Source organism: Pleurodeles waltl, chromosome 3_1 (genome assembly GCF_031143425.1).
Source record: "Pleurodeles waltl isolate 20211129_DDA chromosome 3_1, aPleWal1.hap1.20221129, whole genome shotgun sequence".
In the NCBI taxonomy this organism is placed as follows: domain Eukaryota; kingdom Metazoa; phylum Chordata; class Amphibia; order Caudata; family Salamandridae; genus Pleurodeles; species Pleurodeles waltl.
The window spans coordinates 1,313,839,869-1,313,863,868 of NC_090440.1; the positions used below are offsets into that span (position 1 = coordinate 1,313,839,869).

Here is a 24,000-nt window from a genome sequence, read left to right on the forward strand (position 1 = left end):
CTCACATTGCAGGGAGTGCAGTGGTGTAGTGTAGAGTGGTGCAGAGTAGGGCAAAGTGCTGTAGAGTGGAGTGATGCAGAGTAGAATGGCATAGTGCAGTGGCATAGAATGCAGTAGTACAAAGTACATTGGTGTATAGTACAGTGGTGGAGAGTGGAACGCTGCAGAGTAGAGTGTCAGTGCAGTGATGTAGAGTGGCACAGAGCAGTGGCGTAGAGTATAGTGGTACAGAGTAGAGGGCAGTGGCGTACAGTGCAGTTGTTTAGAGTGCATTGGCGCAGAGTGCAGTGGCATAGAGTGGCATGGGGTAGAGTTACATAGAGTGCAGTGGAGTAGAGTGGCATACAATAGAGTAGCAGAGAGCGCAGTAATGCAGAGTGGTGTCATAGAGTGCAGAGTAGACTCATGTGGCATAGAGTGTAGTGGTGTAGAGTGGTGCAGAGTAGAGTGGTGTAGAGTATAGTGCCTAGAGTACAGTGGCATAGAGTAGAGTGGTGTAGAGTGCAGAGTTGCAGAGTAGAGTGTCAGTGCAGTGGTGTAGAGTGGTACAGAGAACAGTGGCATAGAGTACAGTGGTGCAGAGTAAAGGGCAGTGCAGTTGTTTAGAGTGCACTGGTGTAGAGTGCAGTAGCATAGACTGGCATTGGGCAGAGTAGAGTGGCATAGAATGCAGTGGAATAGAGTATATTGGTGCAAAATGCAGTAGTACATGGCAGAGTGGTGTAGAGTATAGTGGCGACCAGAGCAGTGTTGCAGAGAGTCAGCTTGCAGTGGTGTAGAGTGAATTGAACTAGAGTGCAGTGGTCAGAGTGGTATAGAGTACAGTGGCGTAGGATAGATTGTTTCAGAGTAGAGTGCAGTTGCATAGAGTGGAGAGGTGCAGGGTAGAGTGCAGTGGCATAGAATGCAGTGGCACAGAGTGCAGTGGCATACAGTAGATTATTTCACAGTAGAGTGAGGTGGCTTAGAGTAGAGAAGTGCAGGTTAGAGTGGAGTAGCATAAAGTGGCATATAGTGTGATGGCATAGAGTAAAGTAGTGTAGAGTGCCGTGGCATAGAGTGCAGAGATGCAGAGTAGATTAGAATGATGTACAGTGTATTGATGTAGAGTGCAGGGGCATAGAGTTGAGTGTTACAGAGTAAAGTGTATTAGCTTAGAGTGCAGTGGCGTACAGTGCAGCGTTGCAGAGTGGCAGAGAGTGGAGTTGTGCGGATTATATTGGTGTTGCCTAGACTGGAGTGGTATGGCGTGCAGACGAGCAGAGCACAGTGGTGTAGAGAGGCGCAAAGTGTGGTGGCTTAGAGTAGAGTAGTACAGAGTAGAGTAGAGAGGCATAGTGTGAAGTAGCATAGAGAGCAGTGACATAATGTAGAGTGGTTGCGAATGGAGAAGAGAACAGTGGCATGGAGTGGCATAAAGTGGAGTGATACAGAGTAGGGTGCAATTCTGATATATTCTGAAGTCTATTTAAATGTTGTCATGTGATAGAAAAAACTCTTTTCTAACCCCAGTATCCAGCAAGATTGTTGCATAAATCCTCTCACTTTGAAGTCAGAGAAAGGAAAGTAAACACTAAGTTCCCACCGAAGACAGAGCCTGACATTTGCCTTTGTTCTTTGAATGCACAGCAAATATGATGAGATAAGAACAAGATTTACAGGCCTGTTTACAGAAAGGGAGCACTCGGCAGGATACTGTAAATAAGGTTTTGGCAAGGGAAGGGACAAATTCAAGCTGCATGGCCTAAAACAAATAAAGCCAGCAAATTGAAAGCAACAAATTGTGAGTTACAAACAACAAGGCCAATGGCAAGCAACGGGCAGAATGCATTCACAAGGAAGCACTATGCATTTACTTAAAGTGACAGCTGTGGGATACTTTGTGGGGAAAGTCCAGTATTTTAGACCATATCTTGCAGAGGTTTTGCTACATCGATCACCCAGGTAGTATGACAAGAAGACCTGGAGTGTTTCCATGTTGCAGGATAGGTCTGTACACCCATTCTATCAGTTTGCCACCATTTCCTATGGTACAGAGTTTCTGGCACACCTCTTGTAGGGTTAGTGCTAGGTAGCAGACATGAAATAGGGCATTTAATGATTATTTAAGGTGGTGTAAGTAAGGAGTTGACCGGGGTGAAGATGGTAGTCTGCCACAAGGGTTTGGAAATTTAGTAGCTCACTGTTCAGAAACAAAGTCCCCAATTTTAAGACACCTGCAACATGCCACTGATAGAGTTGCTCTGAGCACAGCCATCCTGTGCAAGTGGGAAGGCTTAGCAAAGGTAGTGAAGGAGCATAGGGTTTCTTCGTGTCAGTGAGTTTACAGGTTCTGGCAAGGCAAGAGAAAGCCATGCATGATAACCCCGGAAGGTGATCCATAGAATGGTCAGTAGGAAACGATGAGCAGTGCATTAAGCCTTCCTTAAAAGTCTTTACTGGTAAACCCTATCTCATGCAGGGAGGTGGGCAGAAAGCCAGTGAGCCACCCATTGGACATCTGCAGCTGAATAAAAGCATTCTAAGTCCAGAAGATCTAATCCACCCGCAGTCACAGTTAGCTTTAGAGTGGAAAGAGCTCCCGATGGCGCCGCAGCGACCAGATCAGATGTGTGGCCTGTCTGAAGAAGGAATGAAGGACGAGCAGGGGAAGGTTTGCAAAATAATACTATCATTGGGGTAGCACACCATCTTCGCTAGTGCCACATGGCCTCTACAGAAAGCAGAAGAGAAGACCAAAAAGCAAACTGGGCTTGGAGGGACCGTTCGCTCTGCCGAGATTTTCATCCTGGAAATCAGTGCAAGAATGGTAGATATTAATCACTAGGTATCAAAAGGTAACTTGTTCCCAGTTCAATCTGAGATCTAATTGTGTATGAAGGCGAAAACAGTGCCATATGTTAATGAAACACTAATAAAAATTTAAAATTTTTAAATTTTGTTTGTGCAATTTACATCCCAAATATTTTGAAGATTGTATGTGTACTTGACACTTAGGGATAACCCAGATCTCTAGTTTGGCTTTTGCTCAATTTCAAAACCATATAAAGACATGGACTAAGCGGGCAATTGCCTTGCACAACCTTGCAAGGGGTCTGGCCCCTGCTCACCCTTCACAAGCACTAACAGCGAACCATTGCACCAGAAGAGTTTGCCAAGGTGGATGGGTGTTGATTATTCAACCACTTGACAGTGCCCCTTCTGTTTCGCTCCTGTGTGCAGACAACTCCCCAGGTACCCAATACCTTCAAATAGTCTTGGTGGACCCATCTGTCTGATTTTAGGAATTGTCCCACCTTGTTCTTCTCTTCTTTATTTATCCAGTTGTTAGCAACAACCCTTTGAATTACTTGCCGTGGATCTCCCATTTGATCTCGATTTCATCCTACTCTTTTATTATCTTTGATTGGTAGTCCGGGCTCCCATTTCTGAGATAAATGTAGAGTCCCAAACATACACTCTAGTGCAGTGAGATTACAGACCAGTTATGGGTACATCACATCCTGTCATTAGGTGTGAGACTGTCACCCACACCATCTGCCCTGCCTCTTTAAATAAAAATAGGTTGAAAGTCCATGGGCGGTTGGGGTAAGCCAGATGTTTTTGTTCAATTTGTTTAAACTAGCATAAGGTTAATTACCTTAATGTTTCCCAAACTGTTTGCCAGGGGTTTTGAAATGTTCAGAAACATAATCAAAATGTTGCTGTTACTTTCTCTTCAGGAAAGATCGGGTAGATTTGGGTAGGGGTGATGGCCTTGCCGTGAAGGGCATTAATTTACTACTGAACAAGGACGTAATGTGACACCTGTCTGTAGCACACCAGGAGGCAATCACAAAAGGTCCACAGTGAATAAATAGTGCTATGTTGAAAAAGAGTACATAAATGCACTGACAACATAGTGAGGCATGGCCTCTCTTGCGTGTGTCTGTAAAACTGACGTTTGTTCTTGAATTTTTGTCCTGAATTTTGACCCTTTGTCCTGAATTTTTGTCCTGAATTTTGACACTTTGTCCTTAATTTTTTACAGTTCTGTCCAGAATTTGCCTCAATGCCAGGTGGTCACCCTAAAACCAAATAAGTTGAGCGTGATCAGTGAATATGTGAAGAAGTAAAGTAATACCTTGTTAGGGGGCACTTCTCTTTAAGCTTTTACTTTTAAGGTATTTCTCATTCTTTACCTTGCTGCGAAAATTTGGAACAAACTCCCTCCTCGGCTACAACTCCTACAATTTTCACAAGAAGCTGAAGACCTGGCTACTTAAACAATGATCCTCTTCTGAGTGACAGCTGCAATATGCTGATCCTATCGTCAGGACGCCCTTTTTGGGCATTTGCTACAAAATTAATTCCAAGTGAGGATACATCTCCTCCTCCCCTCAAACCCTCGGAATCTCTCTAGCATCCTTGATTACAAGGGCACTACACAGGAACCTCTATCAAATAGAAAACAATAAATAAAATATTTTGTGGAATTCGTGGCTTTGATTTGTTTGCTCTACAGATATTGTTTCGTTTGCAACCTCCAGTAACATCAATAAGTGCTTCTGCATAAAAGATGCCCAGCGCACTGCAGAAAATAAACACCACCCGAAATCAGCCTTTTCGCACTGGGACTCAGCTGCCCTAAACTTCTTCACATTCGTATTTTTGAGTTGTCATTTCTCTTTGCCCTTCTGTTTTTCTTTTTACACGTTGATGGCATTCTGCCAGAAGGTACACAGGGAACGAACTCAAGAGCTTAACTTCAGAACCACCAGGCTTTTCACAATGAAGAACATTATACTGAGAAGAATTCTGTTCTGAATGAACGATTGTAGGAGGCTGGACTGGCTTGTAGTGAGTACCAAGGGGTACTTGCACCTTGCACCAGGCCCAGTTATCCCTTATTAGTGTATAGGGTGTCTAGCAGCTTAGGCTGATAGATAATGGTAGCTTAGCAGAGCAGCTTAGGCTGAACTAGGAGACGTGTGAAGCTACTACAGTACCACTTAGTGTCATATGCACAATATCATAAGAAAACACAATACACAGTTATACTAAAAATAAAGGTACTTTATTTTTATGACAATATGCCAAAGTATCTTAGAGTGTACCCTCAGTGAGAGGATAGGAAATATACACAAGATATATATACACAATAGCAAAAATATGCAGTATAGTCTTAGAAAACAGTGCAAACAATGTATAGTTACAATAGGATGCAATGGGGAAACATAGGGATAGGGGCAACACAAACCAAATACTCCAAAAGTGGAATGCGAACCACGAATGGACCCCAAACCTATGTGACCTTGTAGAGGGTCGCTGGGACTATTAGAAAATAGTGAGAGTTAGAAAAATAACCCTCCCCAAGACCCTGAAAAGTGAGTGCAAAGTGCACTAAAGTTCCCCTAAGGACAAAGAAGTCGTGTTAGAGGAATAATGCAGGAAAGACACAAACCAACAATGCAACAACTGTGGATTTCCAATCTAGGGTACCTGTGGAACAAGGGGACCAAGTCCAAAAGTCACAAGCAAGTCGGAGATGGGCAAATGCCCAGGAAATGCCAGCTGCGGGTACAAAGAAGCTTCTACTGGACAGAAGAAGCTGAGATTTCTGCAGGAACGAAAAGGGCTAGAGACTTCCTCTTTGGTGGACGGATCCCTCTCGCCGTAGAGAGTCGTGCAGAAGTGTTTTCCCACCGAAAGAACGCCAACAAGCCTTGCTAGCTGCAAATCGTGCGGTTAGCGTTTTTGGATGCTGCTGAGGCCCAGGAGGGACCAGGAGGTCGCAAATTGGACCAGCAGAGAGAGGGGACGTCGAGCAAGACAAGGAGCCCTCTCTGAAGCAGGTAGCACCCGGAGAAGTGCCAGAAACAGGCACTACGAGGATGCGTGAAACGGTGCTCACCCGAAGTCACACAAAGGAGTCCCACGTCGCCGGAGACCAACTTAGAAAGTCGTGCAATGCAGGTTAGAGTGCCGTGGACCCAGGCTTGGCTGTGCACAAAGGATTTCTGCCGGAAGTGCACAGGGGCCGGAGTAGCTGCAAAAGTCGCGGTTCCCAACAATGCAGCCCAGCGAGGTGAGGCAAGGACTTACCTCCACCAAACTTGGACTGAAGAGTCACTGGACTGTGGGGGTCAATTGGACAGAGTCGCTGGATTCGAGGGACCTCGCTCGTCGTGCTGAGAGGAGACCCAAGGGCCCGGTAATGCAGCTTTTTGGTGCCTGCGGTTGCAGGGGGAAGATTCCGTCGACCCATGGGAGATTTCTTCGGAGCTTCTGGTGCAGAGAGGAGGCAGACTACCCCCACAGCATGCACAAGCAGGAAAACAGTCGAGAAGGCGGCAGGATCAGCGTTACAGAGTTGCAGTAGTCGTCTTTGCTACTATGTTGCAGGTTTGCAGGCTTCCAGCGCGGTCAGCAGTCGATTCCTTGGCAGAAGGTGAAGAGAGAGATGCAGAGGAACTCGGATGAGCTCTTGCATTCGTTATCTAAAGTTTCCCCAGAGACAGAGACCCTAAATAGCCAGAAAAGAGGGTTTGGCTACTTAGGAGAGAGGATAGGCTACTAACACCTGAAGGAGCCTATCAGAAGGAGTCTCTGACGTCACCTGGTGGCACTGGCCACTCAGAGCAGTCCAGTGTGCCAGCAGCACCTCTGTTTCCAAGATGGCAGAGGTCTGGAGCACACTGGAGGAGCTCTGGACACCTCCCAGGGGAGGTGCAGGTCAGGGGAGTGGTCACTCCCCTTTCCTTTGTCCAGTTTTGCGCCAGAGCAGGGCTAAGGGGTCCCCTGAACCGGTGTAGACTGGCTTATGCAGAATTGGGCACATCTGTGCCCAACAAAGCATTTCCAGAGGCTGGGGGAGGCGCCTCCTCCCCTGCCTTCACACCATTTTCCAAAGGGAGAGGGTGTCACACCCTCTCTCAGAGGAAGTTCTTTGTTCTGCCATCCTGGGCCAGGCCTGGCTGGACCCCAGGAGGGCAGATGCCTGTCTGAGGGGTTGGCAGCAGCAGCAGCTGCAGTGAAACCCCAGGAAGGGCAGTTTGGCAGTACCAGGGTCTGTGCTACAGACCACTGGAAACATGGGATTGTGGCAACTATGCCAGGATGGCATAGAGGGGGCAATTCCATGATCATAGACATGTTACATGGCCATATTCGGAGTTACCATTGTTAAGCTACATATAGGTAGTGACCTATATGTAGTGCACGTGTGTAATGGTGTCCCCGCACTCACAAAGTTCAGGGAATTGGCTCTGAACAATGTGGGGGCACCTTGGCTAGTGCCAGGGTGCCCTCACACTAAGTAACTTTGCACCTAACCTTTACCAGGTAAAGGTTAGACATATAGGTGACTTATAAGTTACTTAAGTGCAGTGTAAAATGGCTGTAAAATAACGTGGACGTTATTTCACTCAGGCTGCAGTGGCAGGCCTGTGTAAGAATTTTCAGAGCTCCCTATGGGTGGCAAAAGAAATGCTGCAGCCCCTAGGGATCTCCTGGAACCCCAATACCCTGGGTACCTAAGTACCATATACTAGGGAATTATAAGGGTGTTCCAGTAAGCCAATGTAAATTGGTAAAAATGGTCACTAGCCTGTTAGTGACAATTTGGAAAGAAATGAGAGAGCATAACCACCGAGGTTCTGATTAGCAGAGCCTCAGTGAGACAGTTAGTCACTACACAGGTAACACATTCAGGCACACTTATGAGCACTGGGGCCCTGGGTTACCAGGGTCCCAGTGACACATACAACTAAAACAACATATATACAGTGAAAAATGGGGGTAACATGCCAGGCAAGATGGTACTTTCTTACAACGATCGAGTACTATGTTATACACTGAAAATGCTGTTCCTGGGATTGTAACTAGGCTGATGAAATATATACTTTACCGTAACCAACCACTTCAGGTTAGCCCTCAACGGTAAACCGCTATGACTATTATTTCTCGCATTGCGGTAGTGCTCAACTATAACTAAACCATTACCTGTTGAGATAGGAATCCTTGTGTGCTGTACAGTCGTGTTCCACTGCTTTAAATGGCACACTAGGTGTAGCTCGTAGCCTGAGTTTTGATTTTGGCCCTGGTGTCATTCTGATCTAGTGTTAGGCCTGTTTCTTTTCACAAGTAGGTCCTGGACTTGTCCTGTAATGTGGAGGAGTACCGAAGTGTGCCCTCGTTTACTGACAATGGACTACTTTTCCTTTCATGGTTTTATAATATAGAGTAGTTATGGGTGCATGCTCTGTTTTTAGAATCCATAGTGTAACCAGACATTTTAAAATCTGTATCACTGAAGTGGAGGCCTACTGGCCCAATAATACAAAGTTTAGCCTTTATGCACTTACCGAGTCCGTAGTGCAAACATTCAGAGTGAGTGTAACATGCACTGATGTGTGTTGCCTGTGTGGCACATGCATGGTGTATGTGACTGAGCCAAAGTAACGAATGCCAGTCGGATCCATTTTGGATACCCCTGACTCAGCTTTGCACATAATGGAGATGGCGCTGCATTCCCAAGACAGTGGAAGTGGATTGCTTACATCTATGAAGCAGGAGAGAGGAAACCTAGACAATGAAGTGAGGGGAGTGGAGATAGTTTCTTTAGTTATTCCATTAAGTCTATTAAAAGGAAAAGGGTGGGACTGCAAACTATGCTGAGCAAGGTGAGGCAATCGTTAGGGGAGGCCTGCCCATTTGTCCTTCCTTGATTACTCCTCTAGTTTGATAGCTCACAGCTAGATGAAGAAACATCACACCTCTTTGTGCCTCTATTGTGGGTGCATCCAGGTCTGAGGCGACCCTGCTTTGAGAAGCATCATTCTACACAAAGGTTTTGTCTGGAGATTAGCTTAGAAGGGACACTTGAAAGAAGAACCTCCTCAAACAGGCTCTACAGTTCAGAGAGTAGATACACACCCTCTCACTCACTTTGATGAATTAAAGTGGAACCTCACTACACCACCTGTTCTTCCAGTTCCAATTTTCCTATGGCCAACTAAGGGAATGCTCCACTGAGTACTCAGACTTCTATTGAACCAGGGCTGGTCAGGGTTGCAGCAAAATAAAAGTACCACACCTCCTTTGCGAACAAGATAGCTAAGAAAGTGACTCACATTTAGAAACCAGGCCAGTTTAAAACTTTTTCAGACAAGCTGGTTGGGTATGCTGCACGATATGGGGCACAGCAGGCATTTGTGTTTGCTGCAGGCATGTTTTAGGTAATCAGTAGAAAACACCGGCCCACTTGGCCACTAAACAGGCTCAAACAGCTAAAAAAATGGACCACATACTGATCTGTCAGACCAGCCCATCGGACACTTCTTGATTTCCATATAGGTCAGTCACACCTTTGGGCAGGTGCCTGCTGGACTGTCAGTCTCCAGAGGTGAGAGGACATCAACTAACTCTGGATCTCTGCTAGAAGGTCCATGGGCCCAGTTAGAAGTGCCGAGAAGCCTGCCTGCTAAGTGAGGAAATGAGCCTGCCAACCTTACAGGAGGAATGTTTGTCAAAGGAAAAGCAAGGTGCTGCATGCCCCACATGTCTGTGGGACACTCAGAAGAATGGATTGCAAAAGCAGTCTGCTGTAGTCTCTTCACATTGGCTCTTGGTGGGAACTGCTAACTAGTGACCACAATTGCAGGGGTCCAGTTTGGGATGTGATTGAATGTGGCATTTGGCCAGTGCACAAGCGCAACTCAAAGCTGAAGATCCAACATTTGAGTGGCCATTACTGCCCGAGTTGTGCTCGGGCTGCGATTGCCCATAGTTACCTTCCATGCAGACTCTGCAACTGCTTGTGCACCTGGCCTGTGAAGGGCTGCGTCTGCTTAAGTAATAACCAGCCAGAAGAGGCTGCACCTGCCTGGTGATCTCAGGTATGATCAAGCCCCCAGCACAGACTTGCGAGCTCTAGCAAAGACACATGGGCGAGATCCTGACTTCAGAGAAATCCACCGAATGAGCTTCACCACCACACTACCGCACTCAGAAGCCTGTAAGTGCTCGCAGAGAGTTCAGTGCTGAAGGGGTTACTTTTGGTACAGACTGAAAAGTCATAGTAGGATGGCCCTGAGACTTTGGAAGCCAACTACCTTGAATCTCCACCCCACCACCTCCACCCCAGTTGAGGTCCAGTGGCCCATATCTGCCCATATCTGACACAGCCTGACAGTAGGAGTATTTCCTTATGCTTCCTGGTGGATCCCGTAGTTATTGATCTTAAGACATTGGTATTGTTTTACTATGCAAGAGTGTTAAATATAGAAAGTACATACACAGAGGGTGCTGCTGATTTTGAATCCAACCATGTCCTTTAAGAAAACATTAGTTTAGTTTTATTCCTTTAGTTTTCTTTAAATGAGTAACATACTTGGAAAAAAAGTAATCAATAACTATGATTAAGTGCCCGAAATCATGTCAAACCCCATAACTTTTACTGCAACCCGCCATGAAACGTCAGATAAAAGACATGCTATAAACAGCTACTCTTCATAATGAGCATACAATATCTACTACCAGCAAGCACAGAGATGCCACTGTCCTTTTACACAGCTGTGCTTAGAGGCACATATCGGGAATAGCTGCCTCCGAGTCCAGCCTACTGTTTCTGGACTGCAAGTTACCACCCCCTGCTAATCCAGTGTTACCACAATCATTCTGCAGAGCTGGGAGGTGACCTCTCTGGACCTAGTCTCCTGCAGTTGTTGTCAGTCTCAGCACACATGCATCTCCACTACCAAGGCTTGTCTGCCTTGCTGACCCCAACTGGTTTTGATGGCCAAAGTAAGCAGCGGAATGACCCCTGCACTGCTGCTTTGCTGTGTCAGTATCTTTTCATCTTGTACCCGTCTTGACCTATCCTCGGCTCCTGCAGATATATGATGAGATGCCATTTTCACCGTGTCAACCACACGAAGATTGGACTTATATAAAAGATTAGACAACTCAGAACAAAAACGTAAGCAAATATATTGAGCTCATGCTTAAAATCTTCCAATACCAAGGTTGCCAAAAGAGTCATGTAGACCTAAACCTACACAAGGCAAGCTTTCCAAACCAGTCAGCTGTCCAGCCTTCACTGAAGCAACTTCTTCTCACACTATGGAAATCCAAATATGTGCGAGTCAGGAGCAGTGAGTTCACCCGCTCCCATGAAATGTGAATACAATCCTGAATTTCAAAATGATCTTGAGATCCAGGAGGATGTAAACTGGATGCACCACAGCCCTCCTCTTTTCTTGGAAAGTGCACAATTAACATTTAATGCAACGGAAACATGATTTAAGCCAACAGAAACATGATTCAGTCCAAATGAAGAAAAATTATTCAAGCCAACAACAAGAAGCTGAGTTCATTTGATAAGACCTTCAATTACGTTGAAGATCAAAGGCTCCATTTTCGCTCCAGGTAGACAATCATTTCAATCCCCACCAACAAGTACCTTGTGAACCTACAGCTACATATTACATACAAATCAGCAACCCAAAAACTTCTCAATGAAAAACACCACTGGAGTTCAAAGCATTTTTATTGGCCTCAGGGAAGCTTTGACTGGTTTATTCCATTTAGCACGTACATACACAGATCATTTCTAGCCATGACTGCTTGTGTGGACACCAGAAAGATGTTTTAGTGCATATGTGCTCTATTCCGAAAACTTCAGAAATGGTACATCCATAAACTGCTCTGCCGACATAACATCCCCTACTTAGGAACCAGAAATGATGAAAAGTAGATGCACAGGCAGACTATACCCTTTGTCAACACAAATAGTTAACCATTAGAAAATAGAGGTGATCTTACTCAGGCTCTGAATCTGGGAGGACTCATCTATCGCCATCAGCAAAAACCTTGGAGCTCAAAAGCTAATTGTAGGTTGGTGTGAGTATGGTGGAAAGAGCCTAGGGAATCAAAAAAAGGTCTCAATACTCAGGTGGACATCATGTGTTTTAGATTGCGCAGGACAGTTGTGAGAAATTGGGTTGTTGGTTAACCGGGGTGCAAACTCCCGGTCAAGAAACAGCCACAATCCCTTGCAGGGTGAACCACAAAAAGTCACTAATTTAAGCTATGCGTAACCCTAGTTACCTTCGCACAAAAAGCAGTCAGGGTAAACACAGAGGCAATTCTGTTAAGTATTTATGCAGCACACAAACAGCAATACAGTGAAAACACAACATAATAAAAATCCTAAACCAATTTTGAACACTAGAAAAAATTGTAATAAATTATCTGACACCAAAACCATCAACATCCAATTAGTAGAACCAGAGTTATGTTATTTTTTTTTTTTTTAAGTTTAAGGTTCAAAATAGCAAGTTCTCAGTTTTAGAAAATGGCCAACTGGTTACCTTTAGAACTACAGTCAAGGGTCCACGAGTGAATGGAGACCTCTTAGGGGTTTAAGACTCATTCAGGCTGGGTCCAGGTGTGGGTTCAAGATGGTGGAACCTATTATGTCCCTCTGGCTCTGAGCAGGAGGGCAGCTAAACCAGCCCTTGGAGTCACGTCTGGAAGTCCTTGGTGCAGGCGAAGATGCAGGGCTTCATGGCAGGGCTGGAATCTGAAGGCTCAAGGCAGGCTCCAGGGAGCAAGCAGTCCATCTAGGCAGAGCAGCAGTCTGACAGAGTGCACAGCAGGTCACACCAGCAGGCAGTCCTCTGAGAATCCTTTCGCAGGTCCAGTAGTAAACTGAGGAGTAGGTCTGAGAGCCCTATTTGTATACCCTGGTACCCCGCTCCTAGAAGTTAGGAGAAGTTTCCAGAAGGGTTCTCTGAAGTGCCAAGAGTTTCCTGCCTCCCCTGCTCCGGCTCCTAGCTCGGTGCACGGACAATACAGGGTTGTTTAGCCTATTGTGTGGCAGCAAAACCCAGTCGAGTCATGTAAGTGGGGCTGTCCTTAGCTCTGCACCCTCAAAGCCAGCTAATGGCCCATTCAGGCTCTGCTAATCCCACTATTCTGTGAGTGTCTGGGGGTGACTTCACAAAGCCACAACTATCAGTTATACATAGTCATGTGATCTAAGGCATACTGCAGTCACAGAGGGCTAAGAGCAGGAAAATGCCAACTTTCTAAAAGTGGCGTTTTCAAACTTTTATTGATAAATCCGACTTTACCGCTAAAGAAAGTTAATGATTACAAGGTCATAGATACCAAACATGACATATTTACCACCTCTGGATTAGGAATTACAAATTATTAAATCTAATGAAGAATCCCCAATGTTATACTATGGTAGTGGTTGCCTAACAGTAGTAAAAAGAGACTTTGAGAGTTTTTCACTACTAGGAATGTAAAACTAAAAAGTACATGTCCTACCTTTTAATTACACAGCACCCTGGCTATGGGCTTCCTAGGCCTACCTTAGGGGTGACATATGTAATAAAAGGGGAGTTTAAGGCTTGGCAAACGATTTTAAATGCCAAGTCAACATGGCAGTGGGACATTGCCTTTACGCTGCAATGGGAGGCCTGAGACAAGTTTTAAGGAGCTACTTAAGAGGGTAGCACAATAACTGCTGCAAGTCCACTAGCAGCATTTAATTTACAGGCCCTGGGTATATGGTTTGCCACTTTGCAAGGGACAATCAATTAAATTAAATATGACAATCAGGTATATGCCAATCAAATCATGTTTAAGGTAGAGAGCACAAGCACATTAGCACTAGCTAGCAGTAGTAAAGTGCAAGAGTCCTAAGGCCAACATTAAACAATCCAGCAAAGAATTTGGTGCAGGAAGGCAAAACGATTGGGGGTGACCCTGCAGAGAGGGCCATTTCCAACAACAGTCCATAAGATTTTACGTGAACTTCTCTAGAAATGCTTCAGACAACACATTTAAAGTCTGACACACTTTTATTGATTTTAAGCAACAAAAACAGACATACACGAGGGAAAAGGGGTAAGTGCAAACATCGACTTACAGATTATTAGATTCAGCCTTTCTGTTGTAAAAGTATCATCAGAAGCCTTAGGTAATATATTAAAATATATTTCTTACTATAAAATACTGGCCTAAGTTAATGAGTGTAAGATGTTAGCAAAAGTCAATATCCCTGTTAAAAGGAAAAATAGATCACACTTATTGGACACAAGCACCTTGACATTTCAAGCAGAAATGCTATCCATAAGGTCAGAAGTGAAAAACAGCATGAACAGTAGTTATGGTAAGGAACATAAACCAGGGAAGTTCATTGTAGCGTTTGTACACAGATGCTGATTTGTGAGAACTGATCAGTGAAACAAAACAACAAATAGGCTGTGTGGTAATTCCCAGGATAGACTTATTCATTTTGGTTGGAAGAATAGTCAGCCAATATCTGTTGTCTGGCTTAAGTCATCAACGGCCACCAGAGAGTCCCCATCTGACCCGGCTGGACAATTCTGGGAGTTGCCTTTCCTCGGTCCCCTGGCACCCCTCCCCTGTTGTCTCAGTCAAAGCGGTTGTCCCTCCAGCAGGCCCTCCAGATCTGGGGCAGATCCTGGTCCCTCACCGGATGGGTCCAGAAGCAGGGCCTCGACCTATGTCCATACTGGCCCTGTAGTGAAGAAAAAAAGAAAAGACATCTCCCCTCAAAGAGCACATTCAAGCGTGCAGGAAAGAGCAACATACCGCGCTCCCATGGCCCTCAGTTTCCGCTCGACATAGTAGCAGCGTTGTTGTTGCACCTTGAGGGTAATCTGGAAACACCATCACTCACTTGGATTTACAGTGCAGCGAGAGGCTCAGAGAATGGTATCCCGGTCAGCATAGTTCAAGATATGAGCAATCACAGGTCTATGGGGAGCCCCAGGTGGAGGCCTTCCGGAATCATCACCACCCTGATGTTGTTCCATCTGGATCTGCCTTCGGAATCTTCTGCCCTGGACACCAAGAGGGCGACCGCGCACCTCAGAGTCTTCACCTCCGTCTGATAGGTCTAGAGAGAATCCTCGAACTTGGACACTCGGCCTTCAGTCACTGTGACACTGCCCACTGTGTTGTGCAGGTCTTGTCTAATAAGAGAGAGGTTTGTTTGCAATTCGCTAATCTTCCCCTTCATGGAGGAGAAGAGCTCTTGGATGCCCTGTGGAATGGGTGCTGTCTCAGCCATCTGTTGGTCTCCCCCCCTGCACCCAACAGACTGAGGTGGAAGAATGGGGTGGGGGGGCTGAGTGGGGCTGCCATATTCGTTAATCTTGCTTTGTGAGGAGGGTTTGGTTTGCTTGTCCTTCCCCATTGTGCCCACTGCAACCAGAGGCACCGGATACAGAGCCATCCTCACGTGTACTCCCAACAAAAGCAGGGTGGCCAACACTGATGTAGAAGAGTCTGCAAATGGGTGGGTATGTGGAATTCCGCCGGTTGTGTTGTCACCACCACGAAGGCCCTGCGGTCCCATCCAATCGCAAATGCAGTTCCCTCCATACAGTCTCTCACTGCTTCTTTACGCCTGGACTCGCCAGGTCACTGGGAGTGACCAGACTTGTTTCCATGGGGCCCAGGATATGCAGACAAAGGACGAGGTGGCCTAGCCCCTCTCAGGCCCCCCACACCACGCCTCACTTAGCTAGTCCCCCCAGTTCCTCTTGTGCCCCCACCTCAGGGCTGATGCACAGAGAGAAGGGGGTGGGTGTAGTAGTTGTATGGGCGAATCTCTGCACTGTCTCAATGTCCCAGACGACCTTTAAAGGGGTCCCCAACGCCTCACACTCTCCTTATGTCTGGGCAGGCGCCTCTGCTGTGCGTGTGCCAGCCTCTTCCAATGCTTTGGAGGAAGAAGAAGATGGGGGGCACCAGCAAACCTCCCGACTGATTCATGAACATTACCCCCACTGCCTGGGGACGCACACAGCGTTCCGAGCCGCCACCAGATAACCAGACCGCCGAGACCACTGCATAATGCTTCCTCTTCTAGCAGGTGTGGTCAGCATGCCCCAGCACTCCATGGTAAGCTGTGGCCACCCACATCTGCCCAACATTGCGAAGGGGGGTGCCCAAGGCAGCAATCCACAGGCCTTGGGGTTGCCTGCACCCTACAGAAGAAAAGGGTGCTCTCTGATCATGCAGAGGCCCCAGCCGGCCAACGCCTGCTAGGCCACCAGCCCATCCTCACCGCATTTGACCAGTGCATAAGCCACACAGCATGACCACAGACAGTGCCTCCAAGGTGCCTGGCACCTCCCCCACCCCTGCAAGCTTACCTGTGGGCTGCAGCTGTTTAAGGTGAGGAGCTGGGTTGAGTCATTGGGAGGCGGTTTTCCTCCCTGGATATCGTTGGATGAAATTTACAGCGCAGCAGAGCTGAGCCCTGAGCAACTGTCATCATCCGAGGCTTGGCTACACCACCAGACTTTTTCATTGTGGATGGTGAAAAGGTAAGAAAAGTAACAGATGGATCGAGCAAGTAGATTACATTACTGCGATGAAGGAGTACAGTTAGTCAATGATAATGATAGTTTTTGTGCAACCAGAGGGCGTGTTCGGAAGTTACACACACCCACTGGCTTTGACATCAATAGAAAACAACATGAGGCACAGATGTAATTTATTTTTTAGAAGCAGAAACGGAAAAGACTAAATACACATTACACTTAGTTAAGTGGATGTATAGAAATTATATTTACTGTGGCTCTCAGTGGAGTACCGTAGCGTGTTCTGGGGCAGCAGGGCTGCAATGAAGGCAGAGACTCTGTCTAGTTACCCAGCCGGCCACATCAGTGCCAATGTCGTGCAACTACCTTTGTTTAGAGAATGTCATAGTTCATGAACTAGACCAAAGCTGTCAGAAAGATCAAAGGAAGGAAATATACAGGAGAAACTACAGGTCATTGCACAAACCCTATATCAATCCACCAAAAGAAAAAGATTACATCTCAGGTGAAAGATTGGCAGTTTTCTCATTCTTTCACCAGTCTTTAACTCATCAGGTAGCAGGAATCATACCTTCCTGCGTACCCTGTGTATGGTCTTGATAAAACGTTGATGGCCTCCTGTGTGCGAACTTCTAACTTTTTAATGGAAAAAACGTGAAGTTAGCACACATAGACCATCAAGCTGCAGCTGGATTCCTCTGCGCAAACAGACTCAAGGCTCGCATTATGTAGTCAGGGCTCAACTTGAACGCTTCTGTAGGAGTTCCCAGCTCCCATTCTACGCAGCTGAGGTTGATAGATGCAGGACCCTCATATTGTCCATCAAAGCAACTGGAATATTATGGATCTTGCAATGACCATACACACATATCTGCCTGTCTTAATTGTGGATCATCTCACTTTAGGTATAGATGGGCAGGGAGTGATTGGATAAACAATCCCAAACAATCTGCCCCACTCCAATCCCAAACGAATTGCCCACTCTAGTCAGCCCCATGCACATCCAAAACAAATCTGCCCCACTCGAATTAAAAAACTTATCTGCCCCACTTCAATGCACCCCGCTCCAATCCAAAACAATGTGCCCCACTGCAATCTGCCCCGCTCCAATTCAAAACAATCTGCCGTACTTCAATCTGCCCGGCTCCAATCCGAAACAATCTGCCGTACTCCAATGCAAAACAATCTGCCCACCCCAATATGCTCACAACACTACAAAACGATCGGCCCCACTCAATCCAAAAAAATCCACCTCACTCCAGCCTGACCCACTGCAATCCAAAACAATCTGCCTCACTCCTATCTGCCCCACTGCAATCCACACCAATCTACACTACGCCAGTCTGTTCATTCCAATCCAAAACAGTCTGCCCACTACAATCCAAAACAATGTGCCCTACTCCAATCCGCTCCACCTCACCCCAATCCAATCTAATCCACCCCACTACATCTCAGTTCACCCCATTCCAATCCACCCCACACCAATCTAAAACAGCCCAATCAAATATACCTCACTCCACTCCAATCCACCACAATCCACTCCAATCCACCCAAATCCAGTCCAATACAGCCCACTCCAAGCCACCCTAATTGAGTCATCCCAGTCAAATCCACTCCACCTCATTGCAATCCACTGCAATCCAAACCACCCCACTCCATTCCACTTCACCCCATCTAATGCACACCACCTCAATGCAATCCACCCCACTCCAACTCAACCCCCCTCCAGTTCACCCCATTCCAATATACCCAACTCCAATTCACCCCAATCAAACCCACTCCAATTCACCCCAATCAAACCCACTCCAATCCACCCCATCATGTTCACCCCACTCCAATCCACTCCACCCCACTCTATCCCATCCTACTCTACCCCAGTCCAATTCACCCCAGTTCAGTCCACCCTACTCAATCCACTCCATCCAGACCACCCCAGTCCATTTTCCAATGCAATCCTCCACACTCTAGTCTAATCCACCCTACTCTAATCAATCCACTCCACCCTCGTCCAATCCATCCCAATCAAGTCCAGTCCACCCCATTCCAGTTCAATCTAATCAACCCCACCCTACCCATTCCAAACCTCCCCATTCCAATCCAAACCTCCCCACCCCAACCCTATCACTCCAGTTCAGTCCATCCACCCCATTCCAGTCTAATCTACCCCACTCCAACCCACCCCACCCCAATACACCCCACTCCAAACCACCTCATCCTATTTTAATCCATCCCACTCCAATTCACCCCATCCAGTCCACCCACTCCAAACCAGCCCACTTTAACTCACTTCTTCTTTGCAGCCAACCCCTATAACCACCCAGAGAGTTTTTCTATACTTTGATGAATGATATAGTTAGAATGAGATATTTTAGGACAAACTGAAAACAAAAATGTATTTGTAAAGTCAAAATAGTATGATTATATTTCGGTATATTGCAAATATTTTAATTTGAAAAGTAATGAAAGCAGGAGTGTGACTACTGACACACCTAGACTGGATCCCTCAACCTTCAGGGTGAGGGCCTGAGACCTTAACCTCTAGGCCACAGGTGAGTCTTTGCTACGCAGTTTCCAGACATACATATGACATTCTACCCAAAGATTTTGAAGGCAAAAAGACATAAATGTTCATTTCTAGGAATACTCAAGAGTCAAAACACTTGTAAATAAGTTCCACTCTACGAGATACTAGGATTTGAACCTTCAACCTACGTAATGACAGTCCAATAGCTTGAGCAGTAGGCCAGAAGTGAATCTGTTTCTTTTGTTATCTTCAAAACATAACTATAATCTTTGACCCAAACATTTTGCTACTGTGACACTTTGAAGTTATTGCATGGAGAGACCATTGTAACAACAATCTCTCTCCCTCTCTTCAATACCTTTATGGGATGGAAGGGAGAGAGTGATAGGACCGTGGGGGGAGCGTGAAGGCCCTGGGGTCCTAGCTGGCTCCCCACATCCTGCAGGAGCCAGGATTGCTCTAGTAAGCAGGGAGTTGCTTTAAATAGCAGCTCCCTGCTTGCAGGAGCAATGTTTTCATCTTTAACTCTGCACGCATATTTCACAGCTCCCACCAGGCAAAGGCAAACAGCTACCACCCGAGGGCGAGCCCTTCGGGAGGTAGCAGAAGCCAGCCCTGTGGGGGCGGGGAGTGGGAGAGGAGTGGTGGCGGCATCCAGGGCCATCTATGATTCCACGAGGAGGCCCCTTCCATCATAGTGCCTAGCCCTGGAGAGGAAGTGGTCCCTGGGGCTGTGCCCTCCACCTGTATATCATAGCGACAGCCTATAGCTGACGGTCCTAAGGGCTGCGGAGGGGGGTCACCGCATTAATTAGTAACTTTACCCTGTGGAGGTGGTGGAGGTCCCAGAGCTGTGGGGGGGGGGGACCGCGCGGGCCCACCCGCATTAATTAAATAACTTTACCCTGGGGAGGAGGTCGTCCCCAGGCTTTGTGGAGGGGGGAGGCTCCTGCATTCAATTAAGAACATTGCCCTGGGGAGGTGGCGGTCCCTTGTAAAGCAGACAGACCACGTATCCACACCCCTCACCCCACCACAGATTAAAAAAAAAAATCCTCTCTCAATGCTCCTGAGGAGCAAACAAAAGGAACACGGCAAGAGACCGTTTTTTTTTTAATCTCTGAAAAATCCACAGATCCATCTGCACTTTTTTTCCAAGAGTTTAAAAAAAATGCTTTTTAGCCCTGCCAGGCTCCATGGGGGGACCCCAGCATCAAGGCTAGGAGCTCAGGATGACCCTACCCTGGCCCCTTTTCTTTTTTTTATTTTTTATCTTTTTTTGTGGGACCAGGTTGAAGCTGAATTCCAAAATGGCTGCCAACACTACATTGTTGACTGCCAATCCGCATAGGGATATTTGGATCCCCATGCTGATGGGGACAGTTGGATCCGTGTAGGATCTGGGTCTGTACATGTCTATATTTCTTTTTCATTTAATATCTCTGAAACTACTGAAAGGATTTTCACCAAATCACAAAAAGCATGCTTTCTGGACCAAGAGTTAGCTTTCTGCCAATTTTCAAGTAATTCCGTCCTGGAGTGCGGGCTGTAGTCGTGTTCAAAATCCCTATGGGAACATGCATGGGGAAAATGCGTTTTGTGCACCACCTTTTTCACTGCCCCCTCTTGACGGATCACCCCAAAACTTTGAACACAGCAGCTGAACAGGCTAAAGTGTATGTTTTGAATATTTCATGAAGATTCGTCAAGCAGCGCCAAAGTTACTGGCAAAACAAAAAATTATGTTTTTGTGCAAACTATGTCTTAACTATAACTACCAACTGGCGACCGCCAGTAGATATATATATATATATATATATATATATATACATATACATACACATACACACACAAAGCACTGAGGGTGTCATGGCAATAAACACAAAACTGGCCCAATGCCCACTATTTAAAATCTCAGTAAGGTACATATTCTAAAGTAACCATCCTCAAAGCAATGTTGATGTTTCGACTCAAAGGAATAAAGCTGCGGGTTTCGTCCGGGCAATGCTTTTTGTCTAGCAAACCTGTGGATGAATAATTAGAGATAAGCCTTGATATCTCATATGTAGCACCAGTGGAGGGCTGGTTCCTAAACCCCTTGATCGTCACTGTCATCATCCAGGTCATCTCCCTCGGTGTCTGTGGCACTGGTTCAATTCTTTGTGCTGTCTGAGATTGTTTTAGTGGCTTTTGGCAGTAAGGTTTGGTGCCAGATTATCGACAACCCTTGGCTAAGTGGCTGTGATTTCACCACAACAAGCATGTCATACTCCTACAGTGGCTGCATAACGCATTCTTTAATGCTGTTTTGTGCACTTGGTTGATGAATTTAGTTTTAAATAATGTAGATATTGATACTTCTATGAGAGGCATCCAGCATAAGATTGTCAGGTAAAGATTTACCAGGCTCATGCAGGATGAGTTGCCTCAGTTGCACTAAGGCACAACCTCGTAATAAATGAGCAAATATTTTTTCTGCCTAGTCTTGTAGCATTCTTTGCCAGTTGTTTGAGATAGACATATAAGTTGTCAATAATCTACTCCACTCTTTGTTTCGCTTGATGCAACAAAAATCTAATCTTGACTCGCTCAAGGGAGAACGGGGCATTCCGAGGAGCAATGGCCACGCCATACATATTTAACAAGCTTGCTTCCAAGAGAGTTCTGGACAATCTGAAGATGCCCTCACTTCCTACATGAAACAGCAGAGGTGTCTTCTAATTATTGACAGTGCTTGTGGCTGCAAAATAAGTCTAAACAAGCACCAACACAGCTTCCATCGTGTAGCTTGTGACGAGGCAAAGCCAAGCAGCTCAAATAGCTCCATAGAGGGGATGGGAGCCATCTTGCCATTTAAGATGTTTCCTCTACTTGCTTTTTTCAGTCAAAATGAGGACACCATTGGGCTAAATCATGTGCACACATCCCCTATTTGGGACGTCAAGGCAACAGACCTACCTAGAGATACAGCCAACAACCAGGCAGAGAGATAGAATGGTGAACTCAGTTAATCCTAAACCCGGAAGAGGAAAATTACAAGGGGAGGTGTACTGAGAGCACTGGTTCAGCTGCACATGGGCAAGTAATGGAATGTCACACCAACATGATCAGGGCTCTCTGCATGCTTCACTGAGGGCTAGCTAACGTTGTCAGTGCAACGCCGAAGCAGGCTCAGGAAGAAGGGCAGATCCACCAATATCAGTTTCAGCACAGATGGCCAAGCAACAGACACTTCGCTGAGTGAAGCTGACGTGAAGCTGAAGACTGAAGCAGGCTGAACAAGGGTATAGCTGCAGGTAATCAAGCCACTTAGCGGTAGTTGCTCAGCCAACTAACAGAACAATGGAGGAGGTGATGTGGCAAGTCTGCAGGCGCTCCTACACTCTAGGTGCTATTGATGTGTCCTGGGGCACCAAGGCCAACATAAAAACATGAATGCACTGACTAGTTAGTCACCCTGTTGCATCAGTGCAGAGCCAGGCTTTACTTAAACTGTAAATTTCAATGTGGGATAAACCAGAACTGCGCAAAGACAAATGGTGGGGGTGGAGAGGAAGGGTTATATAAGAGAAACCCATGAGCAAGCACTACCATGTGCTATTGTATGCAGACTTCACCACTCGTGAAGCATGGAAAATGAGGCGGTGCCAACACCCAGACAGGACTGAGTGGAGGAAGGAAAGAAATGAGGGAAAGTGGTCACCGGAAGCAGCAAGGTGGATGAACTCTAGAAAAAATAATTACACAAAGGAACAGACATATAAGCTGATAGGGTTTGCAAAATAAGTTAAAGAGGGCCTGAAAATCAGGGAAGGGACATACAGTGTGTGCCCCCTCCCCAAGACGTAAAAGAAAAATAACACACAGAAAATCACCTCACAAAAGGTAACGGTTCTTTTTGGTTTTTTTTTTAGCAAGGGGTCATACCACCCCAAAACATAAAAAGTGATGTTAACGAGCACAGTAGCTTTTTTCGTTTTAAAATTTGGTAAAGAATAATAAAAATAATACTAGTGAAATTGATTTTTAATTGAGCTGTAATACACAAACGTTGAATTAATATGATTGCAGTTAACATGAGTTTAATATGACATATGAAACTTTTTTGATTAACATGATTTAGTTGTGCTTATATTTTTATGCGAAATTCAATTTTGGATCAAATGGATGGTGTTCTGATGTTGTTTTCACTCCTGTATTCAATCTACAACCCTCTGGTTCCTCTGCTTATGTTCTCTCACCACAGCTCCGCGGAACGAAGACAAGTTGATGTAAGTTTCCTGTTGAGCTTTAACTGAACTCTCCAAGTGTCCTAACTGTAACATTTTCCCAAGACGGTTCCACTGTAGTTCAGTTGCTAAGCCTATTTTTATTCATTTGTGTAAAGGTTCATCGTCTGAATGTTTCATATTAGTTTGAATATGCAGGATGTTTGTGTAAAAATGATAACTTAATTTCTTATGATACATGTGATCGATCATGCTTTGATGAATTTCCACTTTTAGCTAATTTTCTACAAAGAAGTGTGTTTAAGAACCTTTAGATTTTGAGGTGAAGGGGAAGACTTAATTTTCTTCCAAGAGATGCTGTTCATTTATTTTCTGTTTTTTGATGTGCACTTGGGACTTTGAATGATATCTGATTTTGACTACTCTGTATAACTCTATGTAAGCCTTCATGGCATTTATTCTGTCACGCTTGATTTTGTAATAAAACCCTTTCACTACCTTCTGATCTAGAACTCAATTATTGAGTGGTCCTAATGATTTATTTTGCTACTCTGCTAAATTGATGTTAGGGAGGGTGCCTTTTCAAGCAAGATCAACATGAAGCAGAACTGCCTTAGGTAATTTTGTGGTGATGTGCATTTTGAGGTTTGCTAAATATTGGAGTACAGGTTTCTGCTTCCACACTAGTAAGTCATAACAGTTGTGCAAAAAAGACGAGTGCCCAAAATGGTTTTCCCAGAACAACTTGTGACCACATTTATGTATTCTGCATTATGGCATAGGTCATTATTATATACAACCCAGATTACAAATGTGTCTTTCTTATTCCTCTTCTAAAAATGCTGGACTCCCCATCCTACAATGGAAGAGCTATTATATTTGATACTACCAC

General features: G+C 45.6%; 1 protein-coding gene across 1 annotated transcript in view; it reads right to left on the bottom strand.

Moving 5' to 3' along the window:
• Nucleotides 1–24,000, bottom strand: part of PDIA5 (protein disulfide isomerase family A member 5) — an 828,396-nt gene that overhangs the window by 593,815 nt on the left and 210,581 nt on the right. The gene's annotated exons all lie outside the window — the stretch shown is intronic.